Source organism: Leopardus geoffroyi, chromosome B2 (assembly GCF_018350155.1).
Source record: "Leopardus geoffroyi isolate Oge1 chromosome B2, O.geoffroyi_Oge1_pat1.0, whole genome shotgun sequence".
NCBI lineage: Eukaryota > Metazoa > Chordata > Mammalia > Carnivora > Felidae > Leopardus > Leopardus geoffroyi.
Window position 1 is genome coordinate 145,850,024 of NC_059332.1, and position 17,931 is coordinate 145,867,954.

The 17,931-nt window shown below is 37.8% G+C and overlaps 1 protein-coding gene across 3 annotated transcripts in view; it reads right to left on the reverse strand.

Moving 5' to 3' along the window:
- The window catches only part of PRKN (parkin RBR E3 ubiquitin protein ligase), a 1,352,534-nt gene that overhangs the window by 885,811 nt on the left and 448,792 nt on the right, over positions 1-17,931 (reverse strand). The gene's annotated exons all lie outside the window — the stretch shown is intronic.

The window sequence follows — 17,931 nt, forward strand, 5'->3', positions numbered from 1 at the left end:
TTGATTACAGAATATTAGCACAAGTTGTAATATCTATTTCTTATCCTTACTTATATTGCTAAGCCATGGTTTGGTTAAAAAAAAAGTATGAAAATGATACCCAGGATTTATATGGTATCACTTCAACTATTTCCTTATCCTAAGTGAGAACTATTTCAGGACAGTACAAGCTATTGTAGCATGCTTTGCTTTAAACTATGAATAGTTCATCAAGAAAATGCTTACACTGTAATAAAAACATGTGTGTCTGATAGTATCAAACGCACTACTATACATATTCAGCTCTACAGACAGCAATGATCTTGAAATTCAGCATGTCGCCAATGACACCAGCAAATTTTCCCACACAGATATACCAGGTTTTCTTCCACTTAGATGGTGATATTTTATCTAGTTTCAGTAAAGCAGAATTCTTTTGAGAAAGAATAAAAAAAGAAGCTGAATTTCCTGGAGCTTTTTACCCCACAAATGCTTATATAATTTATAGCCCACATTCTAAAATAATTTATTTATTCGCTTATAATATATCCCTTGGATATTTCTAAAATGGATCTCTACCCTTCAAATTAAAAGGCTACAAGAGGAATTTTTAAAATAAGATAAAAAGAGAAGGATGGCCTAGGTGGACACACAAACTACCACCAAGTTTTAAATTTACCATTGACCCTTCCTGCATTCACAGCAAAATGTACAATGGACACACACTGGGCCACATTGTCTCGTTATAGGATGGTTATTCCTCGTTCCTGGTATAGACTCCAGCAGATGCAAGCTGCCTTTCCCATGAAAATTCAGTTCTCTGTGGCATTAATGATCATTACCTATTTGCACCAAAAAGAGAAAGTTCAGTCCCTACTGGAAGCAGAGGATCCAAATGGCCCTCCCACAGCAGACTTAAATGTGTTAATTTTGATGAAGTATTCTTAGTTTTTCTCATTAGTTCCCTCCTATGTAAAATCCATGTAGGTATTTCCCACTTATGAGGCATATTTATACAAATGAGTTGTCTCCTAGATGTAATCCTTTCTTAACCTTCAACTATTGATTTAGGCAGAAATGTTTTCTGGTAATATATTCACAATGTTTCGGTAAATTAAGAGAAAGGATTCACATCTACAAATGCCTTCGCTATCTGGTTGTGAAGAAACCTTGAGTCACATGTAGACAAAAGTAACCCATACAAGCTCCCCGCTCCTTGCCAGCCTCTCCCCAATACACCAGAGAACAACGATCAACTTCTGTTTACATGAAAGAGACTTAAAAACAATGAAGTAATTAGATACGTTCAAGAGAGATAATAATGTCATGCAATGATGACTATTCCCCAAGTGCTGCTGGCTCCCTGAGAAAAATCATTTCTCTTCCATGCGAATCCTGCAGACGTGCAGGATATGAGGAAAGGCGACATTCTCATCAGAGTTAAAAGCATACAATATGAATGGGGTCCTCTACATGGCAATGACTGCAATAAATTACCAAGTATGTGTTCTGTTTTCTGAGATGGGCTCAATTTATCATTTTATTGAAAAGGTTCCATTATGCTAATGTCTTACAAAATCACATTCTGCTGTTGCTGGAAGGTCATGAGGGGATATAAATTTTTACATTTAGAACCAAGTGGCTGTACAGCAGTCCCAGTTTCCAAGGGTTAATAAGAAACCATCAAAGTACATTCAAGGACTTGTCAATGGCAACTCTTTAAGATGCTCCCCTAGTTAATGGAAAGAAAAATGAATGTTATTACAAATTAAACGTTAAAAAAAAAACAAAACACGAATGCTGCCAGAATAGAGGTATTAAAACTTGGTTAAGTAGGGGGTGATTATCTGAAAAAAAAGTCTTCCGTGAAATTGTGATTTATCTATAGACCTGAAGCATCAGAAGAGGTACATGTTAAATAGGTCTCTATTATATCGTACGTAGACTGTCTAAATTATCTAACATCTTCATCTACCAGTTTCAAACACTTTCCCAAATAAGTTTGCTAAAGATCTCTAATGTGCAAAACTAACATGCCTATTTTTCTGTAAACTCATTACGTCTATAAGGAGGGTGCTTAGGTTTTTGACTAGTCTCAAATCCCACATTTGAGTTCTCCAGAAAAAAGAACGATGATGAGCTAATTATTTAATGCAAATCAGATATTTTTCCCTAGAGTAAGGTTTTGTTTCCATCTTTCCAAGAATTATTGATTCCCTCCAATCACCGAGGACTGTGAACATAATTCATGAATATATTGTATCAATAATTTGTAGTTATGGGCAACTACTGTCAAACAGCTGAGTAAAAACACATTACAACCAGATAGCTCCCTTTGGACCAATTATTGTAAATCAAAGCAACACTGAGGAAAAACAGTTGCTCTTTAGAAATACTTGCCTGGTATATTTGGCTCCCAATTTTCTGATGCAGCCCAAAAACCAGGCTGTGAACAGTAACCATGTTGCTGGATTTGGCATGCTGTCTTGTCTGGTTCAGTTGCTGAGTGGTGATAGAGGTTTATATTGTACAATGTGGGTGCTTTTTAAGTTCAGGAGGCCCTTTAGAATGGATCACTGGTCACATTTCAATGCTATTCCCAAGCGGGTAATGACTAAGAAGCCAGATATGGTCCACGGCTGGGTGTGCTCAATCTTATACTGCGTTAAAGTACACACACACAGTGCCACAACATGTTCGTTGATGACCTGGAACTAATTCGACAGGAGAAAAAACAAAAAAACAAACAAACAAAAAAGCTTTAGAAATAGGCCCAAAATAGCTGGGAAGCCCGGTTCACAAAACTGTGTTTGAAAAGAAGAAAAATGGAAAAGAAAAGAAAAAATCATAACTTCTTGACAAAGGCAAATCATAAAGTTTCTCACTGACTAACTCCGAACATATTAAAAGTGGTTTTTCTATGGCTTTTGCATATTTCCTGTCAAATGGTATATTTGTTCAGTCAAATGTAAAGCCATGGAAAGTAGACTTCTCTTAACTAAGGAAACTATTACTGAGATGTTTTACAAAAATGGAGAGATTTGTTGAAGGCCTTCTAATGGGGGGGTTGGTCTTACCTCAGAGTGTATAGGATGAGTGTTGACTTTGCAAACCATGCGGAATCGAAGCATTTGCCAATAAAAACTTTGATCCAATTCAAAGAGAATGGATTTTTTTTTTTATTTTTCAAGTTTATTTATTCTGAGAGATAGAAAGAGAGAGAGAGAGAGAGAGAGAGCGCATGAGTGGGGGAAGGGCAGAGAGAGAGTGAGAATTCCAAGCAGGCTCTGTGTTGACACAGCACAGAGTGTGACAGGTGGCTCCAACACACAAACAGTGAGATTGTGACCTGAGCCGAAATCAAGAGTCAGATGCCACCCGGGCACCCCAAGGAATTTTGACCAAAGATCTTGGTTCAAATCTTAGCTTCAACATCTTTTAGTTTCAGGATCTTGGACAAGAAACTGACTCTTTACTCTCAGTTTTAAGGGGGAAAAAATTCTTCTTATGGGAACTACTAGCTAAGAAATATTTGAAGAATACAAGTTCACATAATTAAGGTGAATCTCTGGACACTTGAACTGTTTCAATAAATTGGATTTAAGGAAGAACCAAAAGCTATGTATCTTTTCTCAGATATGTCAGAGTTAAATATGTAATAAGATTTTTATTTTATATTTTATAAAAGACGTGTTTGATTTCCCACAAAGACAGTAGTTAATCTGAATTTATACTTCTCATATTGGTTTATTAATTAATCTAACATTACACTTGTGTGATATTTAAGTTTATGAAAATATACATGTATGCATTTGTATTTCACTAGATTGACTTGTAAGTCTGGCAAATATTTTATAGCAATGATGTTTTGTAGTGTGCCAGCCAAAATATAAGTTCTTAGATCCTTATGTAACTTAAAACTCTGGATTAACATTAAATCAGGATATTTAATGAAGAATTTTTTGATGGCTGGATAATATCTGTTAAGATTGAATACAAAAGCATCAATAAGTAACATAGTTTTTAAGTTTCTATATTTTTGGTTCTATCTGCTCTATGCTAAAAACAGCTGGATCTTTAGTTCACATTAATAAAATTTTATTGTTGCTATTTTTAGGAGTCAAACCCATAGAAAACTGTGTAATGTGTATCTATGAGCTTTGCTACTCTGCTAAAATTCTTGTGACAGGTAGTTCTCAATTAGCTACCTCTCAGGTTTTTGTTTTTGTTTTGTTTTTTTTTCTGTTATCTCAACTGTAAAACAAAAAGTTGTTATTTTGGCTAAAAGTTATAATTAGCTTGCATGTTGGCACTGTACAAGAAGCAATAGCAACAAAAAAATACAACTGTCTCCCCAAGGTGATGGAATGAGTTTTTGTTTTAGTGTTAAAATAAGAGAGTTGTTTTTCCCCCCACTAAAACAAAGTGGCAGTTTGTTCCAGAATATGAAAGAATAGAGCCAAAGACAAAACTTGAGAAAATAGAAAATATAACAAGGTGTAGAAAGTTTGAGGAAAGTGAATTTTACTTTCTTTTATTCATAAAAGCTAAGTCTTAAAGAAGTTATGAAATGTGTTAAAATTAGTAAAAAGTCTCCATAGTTTTGATGGACTTATTGATAAGATAATTTAAAAAGGGCCAAAGAAGGGAGCTCATAAAACCTATTTCATCAAATATTATATTAATTCAAAATTACGATTAGACTTCTTCTCTATGGAGTTAATACAATTCACGTTAGAACACCTAGTCCATCTATGCAATCTCTCCAAGTAGCAATTCTATAACCTACCAGAGTATTCTCAGCTTTAGGTTGATTTTATCATATTCTTCGACAGATAGTTTTAAAAAGATAAAGCTTCCTCACTTGTAAATGAACTGGTTCCTTTTGATCACCTTACTTTACCTGCATATATTTTCTTAATATTTTATTGTCACTTTATTTAAAAAAAAATAGCGAAGTATTGTTTCTCAATTCTTGCCGAGAACTTTATTAGAATCAAATGATCAAATCTCCTCTGATAATTTCTTTGATCTTGCCTTCTAGAAATCGATCTAAAATTTAAATAAAAATTTAGGGGCGCCTGGGTGGCTCAGTCAGTTAAGCGGCCGACTTCGGCTCAGGTCATGATCTCACAGTCCGTGAGTTCGAGCCCCGTGTCGGGCTCTGTGCTGACAGCTCAGAGCCTGGAGCCTGCTTCGGATTCTGTGTCTCCCTCTCTCTGACCCTCCCTCGTTCATGCTCCGTCTCTCTCTGTCTCAAAAATAAACATTAAAAAAAATTAAAATAAATAAATAAATAAAATAAAATTTAAATAAAAACTTAAAATAATAATTTCAGTGTATACCTTGCACTTAAAAATGTCTTTAAATTGGAATGCCTGGGTGGTTCAGTCGGTTGGGCGTCCAACTTTGGCTCAGGTCATGATCTCACAGTTCATGGGTTCGAGCTCCATGTCAGGCTCTGTGCTGATGGCTCAGAGTTGAGCCTGTTTTGGATTCTGTGTGTGCCTCTCTCTCAAAAATAAACATTAAAAAATTTTTTTTAAATATTAAAAAAAATTTTAATTAAAATAAAAAAAAAATGTCTTTGAATTTCCCAGAGGGCACCTGGAGAGAGATGCTAGAAACCACCGGGTTTATTTGGTGTGTTTCTCATTTCTTAATGCGCTCCCCCTGAAGGAGCTAGGGAACGAGCTGTCCAGTCAGAGGAGACTCAGCCTTCCCTAGGTTTGGTTTACGTGGATAAAATGTTACTCAGCCAAATCTATAAACTGAACCCTTGGAGGTGGGGGGTGGCGGGGGGGGTGGGGGGTGCACAGAGATTAGTCGAAGCCTCTGTTGCCCATTAAAGGGTCTTACGCTCAGGGTTTCCCCTGACCAAACCCTTATGAAAGAGTTATGTACTGTACCACCAAGGGGAGTGTTGCTCTGCCCATTCTGATATTATTGGTCACTGTCAAAATCCAACCAGCCTTTGGTTATTAGGAAACTGTTTCGTTTGTGCTTCCATCTGAGGCTTGCCTGAGAGCTCTCTACAAACCCCAGACCTAAACTGTGTCTTCATCACAGGACGGTCTCAGGCCTCAGGAAAAGGACCGTGCCAGGTGCTTTGGACTACCGATACTTTAAAGAATGGACTCTCAGTTACAGGCGTTAGAACCAGCATTAGCTTGACAACTTCTACACTGTACCAGTGGAATGAATTGGGCTTTTCAGGATCATTCCAGGATCATTTCAGTCTGGAAGTCAAAGTCCTTCATGAAAGCAACCCGCTAATCCAAGATCCAACAGAACAAGAATTAATTCCATGAGAACAATTAAACTTAAGAGGGAAATTTAATTACGGCTATTTGTTTTGAATATTATTAGTACTTTCATTATTCTGTGTTTGTGAATATATGAAGATATTTTTCTTATTTATGTATCTCACCTTCAGTTTAGTGGACTACGCCTTTGTTTACTGAGTTAAACTTTTGCCGATAGTATCCGGTCTTCACTGGCCCTCAGAATTCAGAAAAAAATACTTTATGGAGCCTCCTTACTTTTTCACCGCAACACAGTTATCGACAGCAATTCAATAAGAATTTGTTCTCATCTTACCATGACATAAGTGAACAAAAAGTGCAACAAAGGATATTCGCAGAGAGTGATATTTGAGAATATTTCTTACTTCATAAGGTATGACAACACATTACTAAGAAATGATAATTGACCTTACTTGTGTGCCGATGCCTACAAGACCCTCACATACAAACAGGTTTGGTATGGGGGCAACAGAGTCCCATTCACGGGCCATAATTCTTATCCAGTGTAACAGATAACCCCAAAGACTATGGTTATTGCTCTACAAGACATGAACCAGTACTGTATCTAATCCAGCCATCCTACCCTAACATTTCTTCATTACACACACGTACATGCACGCACACACTCCAATGTTGAAAGGGGATCTTTCTTTAATTGGTACTTTGAAGTTTTTACACAAAATTATAGAAAATAGTACAATATAACCACCGCCAGATAAAATGGATTAAATGATAAAAAGACAAATTGATGGTTTGTCCACCTTTAGTGACCCTAAGACTGATCACATGGCACCAGCCTGATCCCTTCATGGTATATCTATCTACTCACTCACTTTGACCTTTTTATAATTGTTGCCAGAATGAGTTAGGACTTGCAAAATGGTGAGTATTCTGATTTTGGTATCATCTTCAATTATTATCTGGAACAATTCTGCACAGAAAAGTTTTCCCCAACCACTAAGGGGAACTTGGTTACCTTGAAATAGAATTCTTATAGAAGTTAGAGAAATCGTTATTGTTTTTCTTTTAATTACCAACTTTCTGAGTAAAGTTTTAGTGTTCTAGTTATTGCCAAAGCTTTTTAATACATTTGATTTTTTTTAGTAAAATGATTTTAATAAGTTGTTTTCCATACTATTTTTATCTTGGATTATGCCATCTTTGGATAATACATCTTTGTTATCCCAGGTGTCCTTCATGCAGTCCATCCATCTTTGATAACCACACAAGCTATTGAGCAAGATAGCACTATAAGGCATTCAGGGTTCATCTTGCATATTTTCTGTCTAAGGTCTGAATCTGCCACTCTCCAGGGATTCCTGGCTCCCTATAGTGGAACACAATGTCAAGAGACCAAAATTTGAGTGGCCATAAACTTACTATTAATTTATAGGCTTGGAGGAGCAATCTAGATGCTCTACCTGTAAAGGAGTTGGTGGGGGGAGGGGAGTGGGGTGATAGTCTGAGATAGGAAACACCGACCATAGGAGGTCCCAACACTGGTTGCTCATCAAAGTCATCTGTGAAGCCACCAAAATATAGATTCCCAGGCCTCCACCAAGATGTTTTAAATCCAATGCTCAAAGGTGAGCCCCAAGTAATTTAAGACACCCTCGGGAAATGTAATCACTCCAGGGTCCACTGGACAGGAGGGCTAAGTTATAGTCTCCAAGCAATCATATTTCCAAGACCATGGCATAGAGTATTTCACAGACCTTAGGAGTTGAATCACTTTTATCTTTTATCGCTAATTTCTCTTATCTTACAAAGTAATGTATATTATTATCGAAAGTTATAATAAAACAAGTTTCAAAACAGAAAATAATAAAAATAACTCATAATCCTATTGTAAGAAAAATCACTATCAACTCTTATATCTGCTTTTTTAACCTTTTTTCTATATTACATATGCACACATGAAACATATATTTAGTTGTCTATTTTTTTAGACTAAGATCACAAACCACTCAGTGTTCTGGAATCTACTTTTTTCATACAGCATCTTTCTATGCCATTAAATATTATTCTCCAACATCACCTTCAATTGTTATAGAGTATGCCATTTTATTGGGTTGTCAAACATTTATTTATTCAGTCCCTATGATTGGACTTCTAGATTGTTTTCTTTTTTTTTTTTTTTTTTTTTTTTTTTTTTTTTTTGCCAATGTAAACAATGCTATGTTTGAACATCTTTATGGGCAATTCCTTATAAACATCTTTAATATGGTTTTGTGATAAACTCTGAAAACTAGAATTGCTAAGCCAAAAGGTAGAGATGTCATTTCTTCCTGTGGGACTATAAAGTTCTAAAATAATTTCCTAACAATTTGAGGTAAGAGAAAAGTCTATGACATCTGAAAAGGATTACAATGGAAGCAAGGCTGTGTGAAGGGGGAAGAAAACTTGTTATCTGACTTTGTAAAGGACTGTCATTAAGTTGATGTTAAGGTATGGGAAAAAGAAGCAATGTGCAGGATATCGTGATTGAAAGATGGTGGCACTAAATGATGTCATGGCAACCTCGTGCTGAGCAAAGTGCAACATTTGCGTGTGTGTTTGTGAGGTGGAGAATTTGGGAATGAGATTTAACTATATACACAGAATTTGGAAGTCTGAGTATCTGGAAATATTGACTGCAATGATTAAGCTATCTGGTTTTCTCTGACAGAAGCACTGGACCCTATTTCAGGAATCCAAACTTCTCCCGCAACTTAGAACTTCTACTTTCCAATCTCAAAGGACCATCAAAGAATGAATGAATACAGGTTTTTATTCACTTAATACATATTTATTAAGCACCTACTATGCTCCAAGCACTGTGTTGGGTACTGCAGACAGCCCAGAACAAGATGAAATCCTGTCTCATGAAGTTCACTTCTCAATGGGGCTTGTACCAACTGTGTGAGCCACCCTGGTGCTCAGAGTCCTACTGTATGCAGCAAACCTCTCAAATTAACTACGTTAAAAAAGAAAACCTGATTTTCTTCATACAAACAAGAAAATTTATTTTCCATGAAGTCCATAAGAAAAATATACCTATGGAAATAATTTGAAGGGATTCTGGGGAAAATAACAAGTCTGAAAAATTCTGGATTGTTCTGTTAATGAAAGACAACATAAGGCTCTAATATGTTTCTCTGTAATAAGGAAAAAGTGACACAAATGTACAACCATACAGTAGCCCTAAATTACTAGTATTCTTATCACTGAAGATGTGCTATATTTTATTGAGATATAATATTTCTTATGGACATAAAGAGAGTGGATTAAGCAAAGGACTCAAAGCTATGGTTCTATTTTACCAGAATAAGTTGACACATCTCAAATACAGCAACTCCACTAGCAGTATTTATGGACACATAAAATACTCCATAATAGATGTAATCTTTCTCATTTCATGAAAGAGAATCCTACATGGTCAATTTGAAACATGTTGTCTCACCACCTGTGGAAAAATTCTAATTCCTACTCCTCTTGGTCTATCTTCCCCCAAGATTGTATTTATTTTTCAAATACATGAAACACCACCAAAATCTCAGTGATGTCACCATGAAAGAGTAAATGCAGTAAAAGAATATCATCAAATGATTCAATGATTTTTTTAAAGAGAGGTGACTTCATAGCCATCAGCTAGAACTCAAAGAGTTCTGGTGGCTCTTTATCATCAAAATGATTATATTGGCATCAGAAACCCACACAACAGCAGCTTTTATAAATAATTGCCAGATAGAAGTATCACTCACGGAAGCTGGGTCTGTCCATTCTTGGTGACAATAAAGAAACTGCATGGCAAACAGCAGCAATCTGTGAAGACTGGCAAATCATGCTTGCCTAAGCCATCCCTCCAGATTACACTGTTTGCCTTCGTTGGTCAGCAGGTTAGTGAAATGTCTTCTCTTTGAAAGGCAGGACGTCATGAAGATGTGTACCCATCTTTTGCTTGCAGTTATGTAACGGTGGAGACTTTTAGATCCATATAAGGATCCATTCATTAGATTTGTGCAAACATCTGAAGAGAGATTGTGGCAACACCCAAGTTTCCAGAATGCTGTTCTGTCAAACAATTTAGTCTGAAGACACGCACCCCAGTGATCAAATCTGAATCCACGTGTGCCATTCTCTTGCTCACGGAAACATAATCTTTGTCTGCATTGCTAAGCTCAATAGTAACCTGTCCTGTTTTTTAATTTTTTTTTTAATTTTATTTTTGAGAGAGAGAAGAGACAGAGCGTGAGAAGGAGAGGGACAGAGAGAGAGAGAGAGAGGGAGACACAGAATCCAAAGCAGGCGTCGGGCTCTGAGCTGTCAGCACAGAGCCCCACATGGGGCTCAAACCCACGACCCGTGAGATCATGACCTGAGCTGAAGTCGGGGGTTTAACTGACTGAGCCATAGTAACCTATGCTTAAACAGCAACCCAACAGTAACATGTTCTTAAATTTCCCTTGTCTGTCACCTGTTGACAGGGCCAGATTGATAAAGGTCCTCTGTGGTCCACTTCAGCTGACCAGTCCCCAGCTAGTCTGCTCCTTCAAATTACTGGACACAGCCAAAAGGGTTCTCTGAGCAAGTCCCAACAGAAAAAGAAAGAAAAAACTGCATCTTACTTTTTCCCCTTATTGAAACTTCCTTTCTGTCCGACTGGTTCCTGATAACTAAACACAGATCATGAAAACTAAAAGATTAATCCTATTTTCTGATGAGATACTCTCAACGTAGTATATCATCTAACAGAATATGAGAAAAAATAAACAAAAACAAAAACAAAAAAACAACCCAAAAAGCATCATCTGTGATTTAGAGTTGGAAGATGATGACAATGTAAAATTTTAGGAAAATAGCCAGAAGAAATTTTGTTCCTGATGTCATTCTTCATTATCCCAGAACATCCACTATGCTAACTTTGTCCCAAATACACGGTGGAAGTGACCAATATCTAAAATTAAATTTTAATTAATGAATTAAAGTGAAATGAAATCCCAACTTCAAAACCACAGTAGAGACAGAACGCAATCTTGCGAGCAGGCAGGATGGCATGGGGGTGTAGCTCCTGTTTTTTTCTGATTTAAATCAGGAAGCTCTGAATCTACAAACCTGCACTGGTTTTAGAACCCGGGCCCAATCCGGGCTGTTGATCATGTGAGCCGGAAAGCAAAAGGATAACAAAACCAGGCAACGGTTAAGTCACGTTTTGTATGTGCCAAGCACTGGCCAAGCTCTGTTCTGAGCACTGGTCACAAAGTAGCTGGAATGAACAGTGTGAAGCAGGTAATTTCGTTATCCGTGTAAACGAGGAATCCAAGGCCTAGCACCTTGAGACAACCGGGGCTTCTCAAACTTTAGTGTGCACTATTTGCCTGAGGACCCTTTTTAAAAGCACACAGTTGGTGATTCAGCAGGTCTGGGATGGAGCCTTCCTGACCAAGTCCTGAGTGACGATGCTATTGCTGGTCTACAGACCAGAATGAGAGCAGTAGAAAGTTAACTGTCGAAGGTCACGGAAGCGGTAAGAAGCAGAGGTGGGATGTGGCTCGGTCAGCCTGGCTCATCGCCACTAAACGTAGCATCTGTGTCACAGACGTTTCACACGCAGGGGTGCTGTGACCCAAGGATTAGAACAAATAAATGCCTGTCACCTTTTCCTATGGCACTTGCCAGCAACAACCAATATTTATTAAGGGCCTACCATGTAACAGGCACTGTGGGAAACAGAACATAAAAACTATTCCCTGGCCTAACGGATATTTATTTAATCCACTAGACAATTAACCATTTGATTCCCTTCTAATTACAATTCCATTGGTTGAACATTTTGATTAGTTTAGTTATCATACACAGAGAAAATAGAGCATTAACTTCCAAAGAATCAGAGTACAATAACACACTCCTAACACCAAAGTTAGTCAATTTAATTCCATCTCTGGGGACTGAGGAAGAAATTTTTAGATATTACAGAGCTTCAGCAGTATCATTTGGGTAATAAATTATAGCTCAATTAGACTTAGAACGTGTAGGAGTTTGGGGGGCCCCTGGGTGGCTCAGTCGGTTAAGTGTCCAGCTTCAGCTCAGGTCATGACCTCACCATTTGTGAGTTCAAGCCCCATGTCGGGCTCTGTGCTGATAGCTCAGAGCCTGGAGCCTGCTTTGGATTCTGTGTCTCCCTCTCTCTCTTCCCCTCCTTGGCTCGCCCCCTATCTCTGTCTCTCTCTCTCCCTCTCAAAAATAAATAAACACACAGAAAAAAATTTTTTTAAAAAAAGAAGGTGTAGGAGTTTAGGCCTGATTCTATGGAATTACCTAGAAAAAATTTAAAAAACAAAGTTCTCATAGTTTTGTTTTCACTTATAATGAGTGTTTCAATTTCTGTTATAAAATGGACATTTTGCTAATTCCTATTTTCATTACTAGGTAGAACAAAGGTTCTTGAATTACGTGTAAATCTCTTGGAAGCTACCGTTCATACAAAATAACACCTTCAACAAAACATCCACAGAATTTCCATTAGTCTTCATTTATTCAGAACAAATTCAGAAAGTTTTAAGAGTTTATTATAGGCAGCCAATTCCCACCACTTAATTTGTAATTTTTCTCTTTATCTTCCTTGTAACAAATCAAGAAAATGGAATCCAGCAGCCTGCCCGCATTTTTGGCACAGTCTGCATTAATTAGAACACTTCAACGATTCCCAAGACGGACCTCACCGACTATAAATATCCTGCCTCGGCTCCCACTCTCCTGTCAAGTGCAAATCTTCCCGTCTTGGCACATGCCCAGGGTCCTCCGAAGGACCTCAGAGCTCAAAGAGCAAAAAATGTAAATGCTTTACTTGGTGGGCATTAGACCCGTAGGAGACAGATGACCGTGCTACCCACGGTGGGGCCTTTAGAGCGTGCAGTCACGTCAGCCCCATTTAGTCCAGGGCACGACTTCTCCCTTTCCTTTTTAATCAAAATATTCCCTTGCAGAGGTGACATCCGAAGAATCGATACCTCTGAGGTCCCTGGCGAGCACCCCTGTCATCTCCCACCACGACCCCCTGGAGTTCATTTTTAACTGCTTGTGTTTTACAACCATCACAAAGGACAAAACACTTCTAACAGAGTCATGTGTTAGGCCACACCAGAAGCATGGGGTGGAAAGGCCAGCCTTGGTTTCTCTCCTTTCTTCCTGCAGGGAGCCCACTCCCCACTCAGCCGGTGAGTCATGGATGCCGTGAATTGCTCACTCACGCGGCTCTGGGCTTTCCCTCTCAGATTCTCTGTCACACAGAGGACACACGGGTGCTCCATCCAGCTCTACCTGACTACCCAACTCTTCTCCATTTCCAAGTACTTAAGAAAGAAAATGCAAGACGTGGGGAGACCTTCTTAAACACCAGAAGATAGGAGGGATGTGACAAAAAGGTTATCATGGCCATTTGGGTCACTGAAGGTTTTGGCGTCCAGAGCTCTCCACAACAGGAGCTCACTCCCCAACCCCCAACCACCTTTCCAACATCATCAGTCCTCTGAACCTGTTGTAGGTCATGGTCACCAGCCATGGCAGGACCCTACACAAGCTCGTCCCCCTCTGGGTGTGACCAGCCCCTCACCACCTCCTCCAAAGCCCCCATCCTCTGCCAGCCACAGACAAGTCTTTCCGGACTCTCAGAGCCCATCCTCCAAAGCACCATACTGCTTTGATTTGCCTTTTTTGTTCAGAACTCACTCCACTTAAATTGTATACGTACATCTCTAAACTGTGAGCTACTTGAGGGTCTGGTTCTTCTCATTAACCCCTGTATCTCCTGTTGCTGGTTTATTATACATACGAAGTTCTCCAAAGTTCTGACACATGCTACAACATGGATGGGCCCTGGAGACATCATGCTAAGTGAAGTGAGCCAGTCACAAAAAGACAACTACTGTATGGCTTCACTCATACGAGGTGTCTAGAGTAGTCAAATTCATAAGAAATAGAAAGTAGAAGGCTGGCTGCCAGAGGCTGTGGGGAGGAAGGATTAGGGAGTTATTTCGAGGGTATGTAGGGTTTCAGTTCTGCAATATGGGAAAGTTCTGGAGATGGGTTACAAACAGTTTAACTATGCTTAACTCTACTGAGCTGTACATTTAGGAATGACTAAGATGGCTCCTGTGTTCTTTACTACATGAGAGTAATAAAAAGTACTCAGAGGTGAGTTGATGACAAATGCAGGAACTGACTGCTCTGTATGGAGGGCTCAGTTATTCCTAGCCACCCATTTACCAAGTTGTGACTGCTTCCGGGTAACAAGTATTTCCAGTACTCTGCCAACCCCATGGCACATTGCACCCTGCTCTCCACACGCAATTATTAGCCATTTTACCCACCAGGTGTGATAAATGGGTTCAAGAGTTGTAAGGGCTATATCTTATATGTTGAATAATACTTCATGGCCATATGACAATATATGTACCACCATCCATGTTCCAGCCAATGGAAGTACGAAGTGTATGAGACTTACTCGCTTTTGATGAGCACACTTTCAAAGTGGTGAACGAAACCATGACAAGTAAACACACTACAGTAGATATAAAGCACAATCAACAGGAAGCAACAACTCATTCTGCTTTTGGAACAGTGTTGAGACTTCTTGGAAAGGAATATAGGACGATCCTCCCCACACACACCTCAAAAACCCACCCAAAATATGTCATGCTGGCAAAATTCCCGCTACTGTGCAGTATCATTTTCCATATTTTCACTTATAATATTGAAAGAGCATGTTATAGCAAAAATGTCTATGTTGGAGAAAAAAATAAGTTCTTGGCAAAATCGTAATGTATTTTTTATAATTTTACAGGATAGCAACCTTAAGTTGCTCTCATATGACTGCCAAAATTTTGTTGTTTCGGGAAGGCTTACACAAGAGACTCTCCTTAAAGCTGTTTGATGCACCAGGAAATCCACACTCTTGGGCTTAAAGTCATTAGCATGTCTTATGCATATTTTCAAGTACTTGAGATTTGATTTTGGATCAAATGAGAATTAAATCTGAAGTTTATCACTCTATTTCATTAGTAGGCCTCCATGACTGATGTGTATTTGGCAGATGTTAACTAATTTATAATCCTGTAAATAATGTTTGTCTTATACTACATTTAACCACTGGCTAAAAAAAAATGCTGATAAGAACATATTCTCTGATAATCATGATATATCTACAGTGAGTATCCAGAGCTCAAGCCTTAACAGCAATGACATTTATTTTTTAATAGACTTTTTACTTAGAGTAGTTTTAGATTGACAGTGAAACTGAGCAAAAAGTACAGAGTTCTCATAGACACCCTTCCCCAACACCCACACACAACTTGTTCCACTACCAATACTCCACAGCAGAGTAGCCACATTTGTTTTAGTCGTGATCCTACAATGACACACCATTATCACTCCAAATCCACAGTTCACACTAGGGCTCCTTTCGGTGTTGTATATTCTATGGGTTTTGACAAATGTATACGGACATACATCCACCATTAGAGTATTATACAAAGTAGTTTCTATGTCCTAAAATATCCTGTGTTCTGAGTGTCCGTCCTTCCCTCTCCCCAATCCCTGGCAATCTGTACAGACACAGATCTTCACCGTATCTATAGCTTTCCAGAATGTCATATAATTGCAATCACATAGTATGTAGGCTTCTCAGATGGGCTTCTTTTACCTGGTACTATGCACTTAAATTTCCTCCCTGTCTTTTCACGGCTTGATAGCTCATTTCTTTTTAGCCCTGAATATTATTATTTCTGGATGGACCACGTTTCATCTGTTCACCTTTGGAAGGATCATGGTTGCTTCCATGTTTGGGCAATTATAAATAAAGCTGCTATAAAAGTCTGCATGCAATTCATTGCATAGACATACATTTTCAATTCAGTTGGGTAAACAGCAAGTTTTAGCTGCTATGTTGTATGGTAAGAGTGTGTTTAATTTTGTAAGAAACTGCCTTCAAAATGGCCATACCATTTCATTTCCACCGGCGATGAATGACAGTCGGTGTTGCTCTGTTCCCTCATCAGAATTTGGTGTTCTCAAGAGTTTTGGATTTAGGCTATTCTAATGAGTGTGTAATGGTATGTCATCATTTCAAACTGTAATTTCCTAATGATGTATGATATTGAATATCTTTTCTTGTGCTTATTTGCCATCTATATAAATTCTTTGGTGAGGTGTCTGTTCACACCTTTTGCCTATTTTTTAATTGGTTTGTTCATTTTATGGCCGGGTTTTAAGAATTCTCTGTATATTTTGGATAACAGTCAATCAAATGTGACTTCTGCAAATATTTTCTCCCAATCTGTGGCTCGTCTTCTTATTCTCTTGACATTGTCTTTCACAGAGGAGAAATTATTCATTTTAACGAAGTTCAGCTTATCATTTATTTATTTCAAAGATCGTGCCTGTGGTGCTGTATCTAAAAAGTCATCACCATATTCAAGGTCATCTAGGTTTTCTCCCATGCTATATTCCAAGGTTTTTATAGTTTTATGTTTTACATGTAGGTCTAAGATCCATTTTGAGTTAATTTTTGTGAAAAGTATAAGATCTGTATCTAGATTTTTTTCAAGACATGGGTGTCCAGTTATTCCAGCACCATTTGTTCAAAAGATTATCTGTTCTCCATCCTACCGCCTTTTCTCATTTCTTAGAGATCAGCTGACCATATTTACGTGGGATTGTGTCTAGGATTTCCATTTTATCCCATTGATCTATTTGTCTATTCTCCCACCAATACTATACTGTCTTGATTATTGTAGCTTTATAGCATGTCATAACAAGGAGCAGCCTCAATCCTCTGTCTGTTCTTCTTCAATATTGTGTTGGCTATTCTGGCCTCTCCATATAACCTTAGGATCGGTTAATCAATATCCACAAAATAATTTCCTGGCATTTTGATTGGACTTGTGTAGATCAAGTTGGGAAGCTAACATCTTGGCAATACTGAATCTTCTTTTCCTTGACCATGAAATGTCTCTGTATTTTTCAGTTCTCTGATTTCCTTCAAAAGAGCTGTGTGATTTTCCTAATTATAGATGCTGTACATATTTTGTTAGGTTTATATCTAAGTGTTTCATTTTGAGGGGTGCTAATGTAAATGTTACTGCATTTTAATTCCACTTGTTCATTGCTGGTCTGTAGGAAAGCAATTAACTTTTGCATATTAATTTTGTATCCTGCAACCTTGATATTAGTTCCAGGAAGTGTCTGTTTCTTTCTTTCTTTCTTTCTTTTTCTTTCTTTCTTTCTTTCTTTCTTTCTTTCTTTCTTTCTTTCTTTCAGATTTTCTACCTAGACAATCATGTCATCTGTAAACAAAGACAGTTTTATGTCTTCTTCCCAACTGGTTGCCTTTTATTTCCTTTTCTTATCTTATTTTATAGCTAGAACTTCCAGTATAATGTTGAAAGGATTGGTAAAGGCCATTTATACTTTTTTTTTCATATTTGTCTATCTTTAATTTTTTTTCTATAAACTGTCTTTGAGTTATATTTCAAAAGTCATCTTTCATTTAGTAAGAAGATATATGCTTATTTTATAGTAAAATGTAGTAAAATTTCATTACTAATGAAATGCTTTCTTAGTAAGCTGAGGCAAAAAGACTTGAAAGAATTGGATAAAATTAGCAAGTGTT